The sequence below is a fragment of the Pseudorca crassidens genome, chromosome 13 (genome assembly GCF_039906515.1).
Source record: "Pseudorca crassidens isolate mPseCra1 chromosome 13, mPseCra1.hap1, whole genome shotgun sequence".
Lineage (NCBI taxonomy): Eukaryota > Metazoa > Chordata > Mammalia > Artiodactyla > Delphinidae > Pseudorca > Pseudorca crassidens.
Window position 1 is genome coordinate 25,606,019 of NC_090308.1, and position 15,490 is coordinate 25,621,508.

Below are 15,490 nucleotides of genomic sequence, written 5' to 3' on the forward strand. Positions count from 1 at the left end.
TAGGGGGCGCAGGAGACGCGGGAGGCCCGATGCGCTCCGCCCCGCCCCGTCCCCGCCCCGCCCCGCCTCGCCAGACGCCCGAGAAACTCCTGCGCCCCGCCCCGGGGTGTCCCCGCGTGAGTCACCTGGGCATTTCGGAAGCTGGACTCAACGTCACATCCATGTGGAAATCGCAGTGATGGGAACTGGAAATGAAATAGGTTCTTTTTCTCAGCCGTTTTTCTGCAGAAAATCATCAACTGTGGAGAACAAGAAGGGAAATCATAAAGAAAGAAAACCCTAAAAACCACCACAGGCCTCCGCTGGATTTGCAAAGCTTGGACTGCGCACGTGATGAGCTCGTAGGGGAGCGCCCAACTCTGGGCCCCCGGGGGGATTTCGAGAAAAATATGCAGTCACAGCCCTTGGTCCCCGTCCGCAGCATTCGTGCCGGCCCCGGACCCCAGGCTGGTGAGATGCCGTTTCGAAGTGACGTCAGATCTCGTGGCCCTGCAGCCTCGAAATTCGCAGGGGCAAAGCCAGTCTTAGATAAAATTAGGAATCAGATAAAATTAGGAATCAGAACCACTATCAACCGCGGGCTTCACTTGACTGATTTTCCATCTCCATTTCTGCGTACCAGGGCCCTGGGGGGCCTCCCATTGAGGTAGCATTTCAGTTGAGAAATCACTTCTAGTCCCTTACTGTCCTTGCCACGTCCCCCTAAGATCTTATTAGGAGTCTTTTTAGAGGTCCTGATGACAGTTCACCCCAAGATGCCAATGGCTGATAATACTTATTACCCTCCCCCCCCACACCCCCTTATTAAATAGCATTCTAAGGGCAGTGTCTTCACCTAGAGGGTGTCCTGTAGAAATAGGTGTCAGCCACCTTGGCTCTGCAGGAACGTGAGTTGTGGAGAGGGGGCTCTAGGTCCTTTTGCTGTCTTGGTCTCCCCCTTGGCTCAGCGTATTTTCTAGAATGACTAGACTAGAACCAGACTGTTCTGTACCACTGCCCCCTTGTAGGCTTAGGTATACTTGTCAGGCCATATATCTCAAGTTTTGAATTATAAAAATATACTCCTCTCTCCAGTAAGAACCTGCAGAGCCTGGGCTGGAGGCTGCGTGGAGTGCGGCACTTTTCCGGTGGCACTTAGAAGAGAGAGTCAGTAGTGACCAAGGTCCCAGGGCTGGTGCTGGTCATGTGAAACCAGTGGCTGGAGTTTCTTCCAACTCCAAACCTCCTGGTATTTGTCGTCTTCTCATTCACAGATGTTTTCAGCTGCCAACACTCAAACAATTGATAGTCAAGCTAGTAATATGATAATGATAACGGTGGTGATGATGCTTATGAAGTCCTTACTATATGCCAGGCTGTAGGCTAAGTGTTTGCAGTGCATTCTGCCATTGAAGTCTCACAACCCCACTTCGCAGATGAAGAAACTGAAGTATAAGAAGCTTACTCCATTTGCCCAAAGTCTACACAATCAGTGGCAGAGCCGTGACTGGCGCTGGGCCTGCCTTACTCCAAAGCCCATGCTGTGAGGTCCTCTCAGAAAATAATCACTCTCAGAAAAGATCCTACAAAATTTAAAGTCTCAGGGCCTCTGTTTGTACCCTGGCCACAGCCTCATAAACTTACAGCACTCACTTAACCAGACGTGGACCCTGGGCAGGGGCAGGATATGGTCTTGGGACCCAGACGGGCCTTGGTGTCATCCTCAGGAAACTTTCTGAGCTAGTGGAGATGGTAAAAGATGATGTATGCAAAAGAACATCCTCAATCCTCAGACCACTCTCCCTTTGTGCTCCTTTGGAAACAGAATTTGCCTGCTCTTATGCCTCACGGTCTGGCTCTGGCCCCTCAACTCCTCCTGTAGCTTCCATTGCCTCTTTTCTGGTTTACATCTGCTCCCCGGTTTCATGAGTTCGGAATGCAATAACAGGCATAACAAGCCTGAAAGACCACACTCATATCTGTCACTTCTAGTTGTCCTGAGATCGCTGCTATACCATCTTGCCTGCTAGGATTTGTGACAAGGTAATGGCAGTCAGAGGCAGGAGTGGTCTGTAACCCTCAGTTTAGCTCTACCCCCATTTCCATAGTTCTGCCACTGGAATGATGGTCTCTGTGAGGAAGCATTCTTAGCCCTGCCCTTCTCTAGTTTTTACTGTTCTTTCTGTCTTCTAAGTCAGAGCTCTGGCTGTGCACTTTTCCTTTTCTAATACTTAACACATGGGCGAGACCCATAAGAATTTTCCTGGTAAATCAGAAAGAAAGAGTGGAAGAGGAAGGGAGAGTATAGGAGGAGAAACTCCTTATCAGAAAGGGGATATAAAATTTGGGGAAATCTGTGGAATGAATTGAAACCAGAGAGATATAAAAGCTTTGCAAGGGACTTTAATTTCTGCAATAGACCTTATCAAGGTGAACAGAACTCTGCAAAGAGAAAGGAACATTTATAAACATTGTGTGGGGCTTCCCTGGTGGCGCAGTGGTTGGGAGTCCGCCTGCCAATGCAGGGGACCGGGTTCGTACCCCGGTCCAGGAGGATCCCACGTGCCGTGGAGCGGCTGGGACTGTGAGCCGTGGCCGCTGGGCCTGCACGTCCGGAGCCTGTGCTCCGCAGCGGGAGAGGCCGCGGCAGTGAGAGGCCTGCGTACCACAAAAAAAAAAAAAAGAACAACATTGTGTGGACACATAGGAGAGGAGAAAAAAAAAATGTCTCCCTATAAGAGAGAAGAGGAATTCTGGTTATGTGGAGTGTTTTGGTGAGTTCCCAAGTTATGTGTCATTTTCATTGTGGTGCCAATATTCACATATCGTGAACTTCATACAATGAGCACACATGACCTCTTGGAGTTAGTCCGTGGGACTGTGACTGTGGTGTGTGTGCCTGTAGCACATAATGAAAAAGATGTGCATCCCGAGATAGTGGGGTTGGAGTGGGGGGGGGGCGGTGGGGAAGGGGGCAGGAGAAACCTGATTAAAGAGAGGCAGATGTGACAATTGGGAAGAAGACCCGTATCTGGCTCACCTCAAAACTCAGTCCATGAGTCTTTCTTAAGAAGCAGCCACAGTGTATTTCTGAAAGTGTATGGAATTCCATGGCATGGCAATCATGGGTTAAACTAAAATCGAACATTTTGTGTCTGTGGTACAATTGTTCCCCTTTTCCTGGCATTGTTCTCTGTTGAAAAGGGAAATCCATATTAAACGTATTTTGAAATAGCCTTATGTAAGTACGGCAGTTTAGTTATTACAGGGTAGCTTTAAATCCTGCTTCAAATTTTAATAACCCAGGGCTGAGTTTTGAGATTATTGAAGTGTGATGTTTGCACTTTCAAGGCTGTTATCGGGGCTAGTTTTGAGAAGACAATAGGAGTTCTTTGTGGGCTATAACTCCAAGGAGAACTGGGATAATAATGTCACAGGTTTCATCACCCTATGGATGCCAAATTTTCCTGAAATGCTACTTCTTATCTAGGGACCTCAGATCCTCTACAGGGATCATCTGGGGTGAATGGAGAAACCAAGACCCACTACAGGGAAGGGACTTCACTGAGGTAACCGAGTGAGTCACTAGTAACAGGAACAAAGACCCTCCACTAGAAGGGAGGGAGTTGGTTTAGTGCCAAGTACAACCCCTCTTTATCCTACTTTGCCTGAAAGCATGGGGTACTGAAATCTGAAACTTGTCAGAAAATTCATTCCCCAATGAATTCTGGTTTAACTTTCTGTCAACACTTGGCTGAAACACTTGGCAAAGTAATTTTATTTTACATTATGAATGTAAATATTCAATTCTTGGTTTCATTTCCGTTTCTCTGGAGGCTTCTATTAATGACCCAGTATGAACGATGGCCGAAAGATCTAAACTGGCTTTTATTAGGAACCAGCTGGTGTGCGGGGTTGGGTTTAATAGTAAGCTGGATGTTAACTGAAATAAATTAGCTCCTGTTGTTTGGAATAGTGCAAGCCCTTGTGAAAATTTGCCTTTGATGCGCTGCCTTTTCCTTCATTTGTCTCTCAATTCCCTTCGTCCAGTTTGGGGTGCCCATATCCTGCTTCCTTGTCACCCCTGCCTTCTCTCCTCACCTACTCCCCATCAGCATAAAAAAGGATTTTGGCGTTCATTCTCTCCCAGGGGCCTGTTTTCTGGGACTGGCTAATCTAATAAGGTAATTTGTGTCCATTTCAAAAACAGATTGCAACGTGTTACTGTGTTATATTTCTTGAGAAACATTCCTATTGACACCAGAACTTCGCAGAGCTTAAAGGTGGAAATGCCAAGCGCCTGAGCAGGCTGGAGGAGAAGCAGCTGTATTTCCATGATTCTGAAAATCCATAGCTGCAAGGCACACCCTGGATTTGATATCAACACGGCGGGTGGGGCAAACAACCTCATCCTATTAAATGTACCCATGTTCTTTCTTTTACTCACTGATTATAGCCTACATTTATTGATGTAATTACATTCCCCCTTCTTCTTCCCTGTGTAAAGGAGGAAAAACTTTAGCTCTACACTCCTAGGTTCCATAGCTGGCTGTATGAACTGAAAAGAAACTGAAAATAGGCAGATTAACAGGAGAAAAGGTCTACAAATTTATTAATTTTTAATATTATGTGCATGGGGCATCGCAGGAAAAAAGTGTATGTGCCTGAGATGAACCAGCCAGACATTTTCTTCTTTCTTACTTATTTTTTTTTTAATTTTATTTATTTATGGCTGTGTTGGGTCTTCCTCGCTGCGCGCGGGCTTTCTCCAGTCGTGGCGAGCTGGGGCTAACTCTTTGTTGCCACGGCATGTGGGATCTTCCCGGACCAGGGCTCGAACCCTCGTCCCCTGCATTGGCAGGTGGATTCTTAACCACCGCACCACCAGGGAAGTCCCCTCTTCTTTCTTATTAGAATGAGTAAACACCAGCAGGGCAGAGGAGCAAGGACCCTCTGCCGGGTGTGCTCATCGCGCATGTTTATGCATGTGTATTATTCTCTTGATTATAGGGAAGTTGACTAGTCTCCCAAATGAATGTTTAGGTGTTTTAAAATGTTTATTCATGCACTTTAGTTTTAAAAATCCATTTGTAAATCAGTTTATCGTATGCAAAAATATTAACCTTTTGTTTGTTTTATGTTACTGAAAAAAGCACTCTTGTTTTCCGAACTGCGTCTGTTGTCATAAAGTCTTAAGATGTTAGCTTTAATTGGTTTCTAGTTTTCATTATAGAAGATTTAGAAACCTAGAAGGAAATTTTACAATTGCCATATTTTTAATATATGCTTTGGAGGCTGCCTGTGTTTTCCACATTGAAATAAATCTGCTGAATCTGTCTTGAGACACGTTCAGGTCTCTAGAGAAAATGGCTAGATAGGCATCATGCTTCATCTCAGAATGAAATGTAACTTTTCTCCTGGAACAAGTGACTTTCATGGTATTTTACAGAAGTAATCCCAGCCCCCCAAACTCAACTTGTTGCATTTCAGCTCTGAAATAAATTCTTAGGAAGAAATACCTTGATTTTTGAAGCTTTCATCGTTGGTTCTTGGCTTCTCTGGTTTAACCAAATAGTACGTCTTTGGTTTGTTCTCAATGATGTCAAACATTCAAACCTGGGCACATGTGAGATTTGAGATAAAAAACAAACAAACATTTTTTTTTTAATGAAAGAACTTAATTCATATATACGTTCCTGGCTTTGAACTTCAGGAAAATTATTGTACTGCTTGGGTGGCTTGAAAAATTCTTGGCCCTGGGCATTTTAACTATAATCGCTTAGAAACACACAACCTGTTATGTCTTATCCCCTAACTATAGTTGTTTGCTTTATGATGACTGAACTATCCTTGCAGAACTCTGCATGTGGCTGTGCTTTCAAAGTACCTTTCTAGAGCTAAATCAGATGATGTGAATGGAAAACTCTCTATGAGAAAATGTAAATAACCTCCTAAGCTAATGATCGTTTACTTTAAGCCTTAAAGCATCTATTTGCTATTTTCTGAGTTAACACTTATTTTACTTTTTAGTTTAAATTTTTAGGGGCGTAATTTCGGATATAAATCATTTTAGAAACTTTAGGAACTTTAAAACTTTCAGCTGAGCCAAGAGATTATTTTTCACCTTCTTAAATTGGTCTCATTGTGCTCATTTATAAAATGAAAAATTTGGATGCACTAATCCCTAAGAGTCATTCCAGCTCCAACATTTGATCCTTCTTTGGTTCTGTCAAGAAAACTGTATATGAACTAATATTCCAGTGGGTTGCATTTAATAAGGAAATGTGTGTACAGGGTTTGAATCACACTGCTGTGTTCAAAGCTCAACTCAGCCACTTAATAGCCAAATGATCTTGGGCAAGTTACTTCACTTCTTTTCCTTTAGCTCTATATTTGAAAACTGGAGATAATAATAAGACCTAGGATTATTATGAACATTAAATAAACTAATACATGTGATGTGCTTAGAACAGTGACTGGCACATAGTAATGTTAGTTATTATTAATTGTTCATCTTGACAGAACAATTTGTTTTATTTCAATGTTTGCTTGGACTTAAACATACTAAAAGGTACAACAGGCATTTCATGTTTGTTTTCCATATTTTGGGGGCAGAGTATTACCTATTTTGCAAGGTAGTTCAAGAATTCCTTTATACATTTACTTTTTTTTCCACAAATATAGAATTGTAGAACTATTGAATATTTGTATTTGATGGGACTTTTGAAACCATCAAGACCGATAATTTTCTTTTCTTTCTTTTTTTGGACAATGTTTTAGTTTTTTAATGAACATTTTTTACCCAGCTTTACCGAGGTATGATTGACAAAAAAAAAGCATATATTTAAGGTAAACGGGATGATTTAGTATATGTATATAGTATGAAATGATTACCACACCAAGCTAATTAACACATCCATAATCTCACATAGTCACCATTTTGTGTGTGTGGTGACAACACTTAAGATCTACTCTCTTAGCAAATTTCAAAGTATCCAATATATAAAATTATTTTTCAATAAGACATTTTAATTTTTTATTCATTAAAAAAATAGTACAGTAAACCAATTTTAATTCATATACTCTTATTTTTAATCCACTGAATGTATTTTTATCAGGACCAATTATTTTATGTAAATGACTTGATTTCTTGTCCACATCATAATTTACTTCTTTAAAAAATAAAAATTGTGTATATTTAAGGTGTACAGCATGATGTTTTGGTATACAGATAACATATGGTTTTCTTGGTGATGAGAGCACCCGACAGCTACTCTCTTAACCAAGTTTCCAGTATATAATATAGTATTATCAACTATAGTCACCATGCTGTACATTAGATCCTCAGAACTTATTCATCTTATAACTGAAAGTTAATACCCTTTGACCAAGATCTCCCCCTACCCAGGAATCTTAGAATTCCTTGGAGATGATTTGAAGGTCATCCTCAAGCCCATGCAGGATGGGTGAGGAAGGGTGAGCCTCCATGGTCACACCTAATTTCCCAGAAAGGCTTTGCTTCCATCTACTTTGTATATTGCAATTCCTGATAAGAATTAATCTTATTTTGCACATATCCTCATTTTACAGATGAAGAAACTGAACCCCAACAAGGTATAGTGATATGCCCAGGGACACATAGCAGGTTAATAGAAGACCAGAAATAAACCCCAGGTTTCCAGGTGCCCAACAGACCACATTCTATATCATGCGGTCATGGAAACTTTCAAACGGATTAAAGTAAAAACAAACTCTCACACAACAACCAGAAAACCCTTGAGTATCTCTAGGAAACCAGCACATTTTTACTAAATAGGGTTTTCCTCCACTTGATAAAAGCAGTAAAGACTAAACCAAGGGAACTAGAATTTAAAAGTGAAAATCTATAGAAAAATGAATAATTGCTTTTTAAAGGAAGCGTCCCAAGGGCCAAATAATTCAAATGTGTCAGGCACCATGGGATGCAGGGATGAAAAATTCCCTACAGTTCTAAAGCAAGCATTATAATTTGAAGTTTCCTGACAGTTTTTGAAAGAAGAGAAATACCTTTCTTTTCCGGGCCAAATGCCAAGTTAGGTAATTACCCCTTGCCCACTTTCTTTCCCCAGGCTGTTTTAATTAGATAAGAATTCTGCCTTCATTTCCTTTCCTAAACTGAATTGTGATGTTGCCACTTATCTTTAAAAGACTGTTAATGCCCTTGTTTGCTGAAGGCTTTTCCCTTCAGAATGGAAAAGATTTGCCATAAGTACTTGGCTCACTTCAGGGTACAAAATGCTTTCCAAGGGTTAGGAAATACTAGATCCCTCAGCTTCCAATACTAGAGCTTTCAGCTTCAATTCTGCTCCAGAGACCCAGAGAGAAATCAATAAGCCATACCTTCCCTGCTAGTCCTACTATGTCTGACAGATGTTAAGGGGAAAGCTTTAATAAACTGCTCAAGAAACAATGTTAACTAGAGCGAAGTCTTACGGTCAATTCCACACTCCTCACCCTCTCCCCTCGTCCTTGAAAAACTGCCCAAAGAAACAGTGGATCCATAGAGGCACAGAAGACATGTAATCCATTAACCTCACCATCTTCTCAACAACATGACTTTTCCACAACAGCAAAACAGCAGTGCACATTTAAGCAGGGCCTTGTACTGAGAAAGAACAGGGTTCTAGTACCAACCACCCTATAATAGCAAGGTTATTTTAGGCAAGTTACTCAATTTCACAAAGCCTCTTTCCTCAGTCTTACATATTTTTTCGATTAAAATATCTTGGAACTGACCCGTATCAGCACATGTGATCCACTTTATTATAATTTTTTAATGGCTACACAGCATTGCATTATATAGCTGGACCATGATTTAACTACTGATGGACATTTAGGCTGCTTTCAGTCTTTTGCTCTGGGAGGCAATGCTGCAGTGTGGATGGACCATTGCACACACAGGAATACATCTCTGTAAGATGTACTTTTATAAGTAGAAATGTTGGGTAAAAAGATCTTTGTATTTGAAAGTTGGATAGACAGTGCCAAATTGTTCTGCATTGTGGTTGTCCCTTTATATTCTCACCAGCAGTGCCTGCCAGTGCTGTGTCCCATGGAAATCTTTGTGAAACTGTTGGGTAAAAATAGCATCTCATAGTAGTTTTATGTTCTCTTGTCACGACTAAGGGTGGGCATCCTTTCACATTTTAAAGAACCATCTTTATTTCCCTTTCTGTAAACGTCAAGTCTTGTGCATTTTCTCTTGGGTGTTGGATTTCTTCTTATTAAAGTATAAGAACTGTTTATGTGGACTTCCCTGGTGGCACAGTGGTTAGGAATCTGCCTGCCAATGCAGGGGACATGGGTTCGAGCCCTGGTCTGGGAAGACCCCACATGCCACGGAGCAACTAAGCCTGTGTGCCACAACTACTGAGCCTGTACTCTAGAGCCCGTGAGCCACAGCTACTGAGCCCACGTGCCACAACTACTCAAGCCCGTGTGCCTAGTGTCCGTGCTCCACAGCAAGAGAAGCCACTGCGATAAGAAGCCTGTGCACCGCAACAAAGAGTAGCTCCGGCTCACCACAACTAGAGAAAGCCCGCATGCAGCAATGAAGACCCAACGCAGGCAAAAATAAATAAATAAATAAATTTATTTAAAAAAAAAAAGAACCGTTTATGTACATGAAAAATAGTCTTTTGTCTGTTGTATGAATTGCAAGTATATATATATATATAGGATTTAAAAAATCATATTTAGAAAGGCTTTCTCATTCTGAAATTAAAAAATTAAAATCTCCCAACTTTCTTCAGAATATTTTGTGACTTCATTTTTCACATTCAAATATTTGATCCATCTGAAAGTTATTTTCTTTTAAGCTGTGAAGTGGGGTTCTGATTTTATTTTATTCTATTCTTTATTTTATTTTTCTAGGTGGCCACCTTGTTGTTGCAAACCACTTATTAAATAATACATTAATCTCCAACTGAATTTATCATCGTCTAAATTTCTGTACATATTTTAACATATGGTTGGACTTACTACACTGTTTTACTGATTTTTTGTCTTTTGCAAAGAAAACATTGTTTTAACAATTAGAATGTTTAATATCTGATAGAGTATCTAATAATAATATCTTCTAATTTTTCCAAGAATTTTCCTAGCTAATCTTGCTTACTTACTTTCTCATATGAAGAATTCACTTATCTAGTCCCTCCCCTTACAACAAAATTGATTAGTTTTTGGGGGAGGGGAGTGCATTAAATTTATTATTATTATTATTATTTTGTGGTATGCGGGCCTCTCACTGTTGTGGCCTCTCCCGTTGCGGAGCACAGGCTCTGGACGTGCAGTCTCAGCGGCCATGGCTCACGGGCCCAGCCGCTCCGCAGCACGTGGGATCTCCCCGGACCGGGGCACGAACCCACATCCCCTGCATTGGCAGGTGGACTCCCAACCACTGCGCCACCAGGGAAGCCCCCTAAATTTATAATTTTTAAAGAAAGACTATATATTTATGATGTTGAAACTTTTTATTCACGAATATGGTATGTTTTTCCATTTAACTATTTTTGTGTCCCTCTGTAAAAGCTGTCAAAAAGTGGAGATAATATGAAGAGGGGTAATAATGGTACCTACTTCAAAGAGTTTTTGTGAGGATTAAATGAAGATAATACACAGTGCCTGGCCCTTCACATGCTCAAAAAAGATAATATATGACAAATGCACACTTTATTGCCATACTCTGGAGGGACTAATCTATTAAGATAAATTAGTCTCTCAATAATCTGAAATTTCTATGATTATGACTCATACTTGGCTCTACCCTGAAATAGAAATGATTCCCCTGTCTTTGCCATTCTTTCCTCTGTCCTACTCACCTCTGTGGCAGGTTTTTTAAGGTGACTAGAAGTCCCCCTGGGGGCATCTGTGGCATCCTTGTTGGATATGAGTTAACTAAACAGGTTATGGCTGCCGGCTTATCCAAGGAGGTATCAGGTCACCCAGGCAGAGGTGACTGGATAGGACTTGCATTTCACGTCTCTCTTGACAACTGTGTGCAGGATGAAGAAAATATTGCCAAATACTATATAGATTTTATTTCTGTTTTGAAGGTACAGAATCTCCCTTCACAGGATAGTAGAGGATTTGATTAAGATTGCTCAGCTGTCAATGAAATGGAGGGTCTTATTATCATCTTCTGATATCTGGTGCGCCATATTCATGTATTTTATACACCTTCATGGCACACTCATTTTATGCTCGATATTGAGCTTAAAGTTTTATTTGTTTTAGCATGTTTAATCTTCACAAGTGGGTATGATCACCCCATTTTCCAGATGAAATAACAGGGTCAAGTTTACAGATCTAGAAACTGACAAAACCGGTACTAGAGATTTGTTTATCCAAAGTCTATTAACCACAATGCTTAATTTAGCAGAGTTTGAACAAGTTAAACAAAACCAACTGTAAAATAAATTGAAATACCATTTGACTGCATGTCCGAGCATGCTCCTTCATCTGGAATGGAAGCATTGTCATGTTAAGTATTATTAGTGTAGGTATTCTTTTTGTTAATAAAATCACACTCAGCTGAGGGGTACAGTGCCTGGTCCTTCTTGAAAATAAACCTGAAAAAGTCCTGGGGGAAATTAATGACCTTTTCAGCTGCATTCGCTTTCAGGGAACAAGATTCACATTTTCATGTGATCTGAATGTACCATAGAAACAATACCAAGGAGGACTCTATTCAATTATTTGTCTTCCTTTTTCTAATGCCTTAATTTGATATGAAATTCATTTGTGTCACACCTCCACTTGGCCTTTCCCAGGTAACCTATCCAACATCTAAGAAATATTTCAGCAAATAAGAAAGATGATCCATTGAATTACTTATTCCCTGGGGGAAAAAGCATGTGGCCAGTGAATCAGGGGAAATTGACTGCCAAGGGAAGAGCACACGCAAGGCATTTCAGCATGAGTCACAGGACATAGGACTGTCCCATGATCAAAAAAGGTGAATGAACAAAGCCAGAGTTCCTTTTATAGTTTCCATTGATGTGATCAGCTTAGGTTTGTTTCTACACAGGCCGGTTAGGCTTGTCATGGTAAAGAATGAGGGATTGGGCTTCCCTGGTGGCACAGTGGTTGACAGTCCGCCTGCCAATGCAGGGGACACGGGTTCGTGCCCCAATCCGGGAAGATCCCACATGCCGCAGAGCGGCTGGGCCCGTGAGCCATGGCCGCTGAGCCTGCGTGTCCGGAGCCTGTGCTCCGCAATGGGAGAGGCCACAACAGTGAGAGGCCCGCATACCACAAAAAAAAAAAAAAAAAAGAATGAGGGATCGTCACTAAAGCATACAGAAGAATGCTCTGTCAGAGAGGAGGCTTCTGCCAGGTGTGGAGGGCCTAGAGCTGGGGGACCACCACTGAGTGAGAAGGTCAGCATTGGCGAAATCCCACAGGAGGAAAGGCCTAGAGTCCGGGAGCAGCGGGAGTGGAGATCCACATGGTCACAGCATTGGCAGGAGATGCTGGCTGGACTAGGTGTCAGAGGACCTCAGTCCTAGAATAACTGGGGTGATCAAGTCTGGGACTTGTTCTTGCAGGAACTGGAGTATTTGGCATTTTAGCAAGGCAGGTTCTCTGGTGAAATTAATACCAACTGGGTTGTAAGGGGAAAACCTGTTCCTAGGAGCTGTATGTGAGTCTTCAGGAGGCCCTCTGCTTGGCACATAGGAGCCATTCAACTAAGTATTTGTGGAGTGATTATGACTCATAAAGCAGACACCCTGTTTCTGAATGTAGGACACCTGGTGCCAGCAGGTCTCTGAGTGGAATTGACCTGATGCTGGGTCACCTGTACAGTGACTAAGGACGTGGTTATCCCAGAGCCTAGGGTGCGACTGAACCTGCAGGTGGTGGTCAAGGGTCCAGGTGGGGGAAATTAGGAGGATGAGGGGTGTAGGCAGGCAGTTTCTTACCCATTCTTTCACAGCTTTCCATTGTTATTAGGTCTTCACTTTTGATCAAATACACGGCCTTAGCCCTTTTGGGCTGCGATAAAAAAAATGCCTCGTAGTTTATAAACAACAGAAGTTTATTTCTCATAGTCCCAGAGGCAGCTAAGTCCAAGATAAAGGTGCTGGCAAGGTTGGTGTCTGGTGAGGACTCTCTTCCTGGTTTAGAGATGACCATTTTTCGTTTGTGTCCTCGCATGGGGGAGGGGACAAGGGCTCTCTCTGGAGCTTCTTTTATAATATAAAGGGCACTAATCTCATCCATGAGAGCTCTTTCCTCATGACTTAATCAACTCCCAAAGGCCCTGCCTCCAATTACCAACATAATAAGGATTAGATTTCAACATATGAATGTGTGTGGAGGACACATACTGAATTGGTCTGCACTTCTGATCAAATACATTGAAAAATTTTGCCAGTTTCCTCAGTTTCCATGGAGCCAAGATGGTGGACGCTCTTAGGTAAGTCACATGCCCCAAATATCCAGGGTTCATGATCTTTGGAGTTACCATTCAGTTTCACTTAAATGCTTGTTATGTGACTGTCACTGGGATAGGTCCACCATAGACAGTAGCTCTGCTCCTCTACATAATCCTTGAAGGTAGATGGTCTCGGATCCACTTTACAGCTGAGAAACCTGAGGGTTAAGTCGCATGTTATGCCCAAGGCTACATAGACAGGAAATGCTGGAACAGTCGTGTCAGGCTCAGAATCCACCATCTTTCCCCAAACCTCTTTGACGTGGTCCTTTCCCTAGACCAATGCTGCTCAAACTTTCATGTGCGGATGGATTACTGAGTTAGAATGAAGACTCTGGTTCAGATTCTGAGATGGAGACCAAGACTCTGCCTTTCTGATGAGCTCCATGGTGATGCTGACGCTATTGGTCTCTGAACCACACAGTGAGGAGCAAAGGTCTAGAGTAGGGGTGGCTGGATAGTAAATATTTTCGGCTCCGTGGCCCACGTGGTCTCTGTCACATCTACGCAGCTCTGCCAGGATACTGTGAAAGCAGCCATTGACAATACGTAAAGAAATGAACGTGGCTGTGTTCCAATAACCTTGATTTATGGAGACTGACTCGAATTTCACATAATTTTCATATGTCACAAAGTACTATTTTTCCTTTGATTTGCTTCCAGCCATGTAAAAATGTGACAAACATGATCAGCTCATAGGCCATTGTTTCCTGTCTCCCATTCAGTCTAGAAATGTAATGGCCTTGCTCTGACAGAGGTGAAGAACTTACCAAGGAGGATGGTCCAGGGTCTGAGGTTTTCAGAGATGGATAGCAACCACAAGAGTTGGCAGATGTGCAGCTGAGATGGGAGAGCAAAGGCCTTGCAAGTCAGATCCACCTCTGTCACAGGCCTTGTCACTTTCGGTGAAAAGCCTTGAAATCTTAGCGTCCTAGTTTCCTCATGTGCAAAGTGGGACTCAAAAGAGTCGGGTTATTGTGAAGACACAAAGAAATGAACTAATGCACAGAAAGCTTTTGTGATACCCAGCAGAGATGAATTACAGTGTTAGAATTCCATTGTTAGCATCAATGACTGAAACAGGATGTGAGGACAAGAACCTACCAGAATCTGACTGGACCTCAGAGCCGATCAGCTCAGATTACGTGAGAGAGAATTCGCTGATCACACTGTGGGTATAAACGGCCGTCCAATTTTGAGGAAAACACATAGAGGAAGCGAGAACTAAGTACAGTTATATAAAGTGGGGGTGAGGTCAATGCAGAGCCTGTATGGAGATGTCTGTTTAAGACAGACAAGGGAAACGCTCCAGAGAACTGTTGGCATGGTTGGTATTAATTTAATAATAACAATTAATAGCTGATATAGCACTTACCATGTGCTTGGTAATGTTCTAGTGCTTTGGTATTAATATAATAATAATAATTAATAGCTGACACAGCACTCACCATGTGGTTGGTAATATTCTAGTGTTTTATAAGCAGTAATCTATTTAATCCTCATGATCACTTAATAATGTAGGCACTATTATTATCCCCATTTGACAGATTAAAAAACTGAGACAAACAGAGGGTAGGTAACATGCCCAAGGCCACCCTTTGTTTAAGTGGCAACATTGTCGGGTTCCAGCATCCTTGCTCTTGATCACCACGCAGGAAGTTTTCACTCCAGGAGTTCTAGGGTCTCTGGATGAAATTAGCTTGGCGGGGCACAGGGATGTGGTGGGGTGGGGAATCTTCTTCCAGGGAGCAAACGGGGTCAGGGGCTTTTACAATTCTTTTATGCCTTGGGGGTGTGACACAGAGCAAATCTGATATACTCCTTTTGTCTTTGTATTTCCCGGTTACTAACCACTGAAGCCAGAGTCCTGCTGTAGTCTCAGGCGTACTGTGCAAGTTTAGACTATTCTGTATCTTGATGTAGATTCATTTCCACCCGAAGCGGGTGGAGGTGGCACACATATTTTTGCCTCTTTTCTGTGTGGGTGATGACCCTAACCTCAAATGTGGACTGTGCACAGGCAACACGAAACAG

The 15,490-nt window shown here is 42.2% G+C and overlaps 1 long non-coding RNA gene across 1 annotated transcript; it reads right to left on the reverse strand.

Moving 5' to 3' along the window:
- Positions 1–83: 83 nt before the first annotated feature.
- LOC137204501 (uncharacterized) lies at positions 84–8,629 on the reverse strand. Its single transcript, XR_010933663.1, has 3 exons — positions 8,556–8,629; positions 5,499–5,595; positions 84–239 (listed from the first exon to the last, which is right to left on the reverse strand). It is a non-coding gene; the product is annotated as an uncharacterized lncRNA (long non-coding RNA).
- Positions 8,630–15,490: the final 6,861 nt, after the last annotated feature.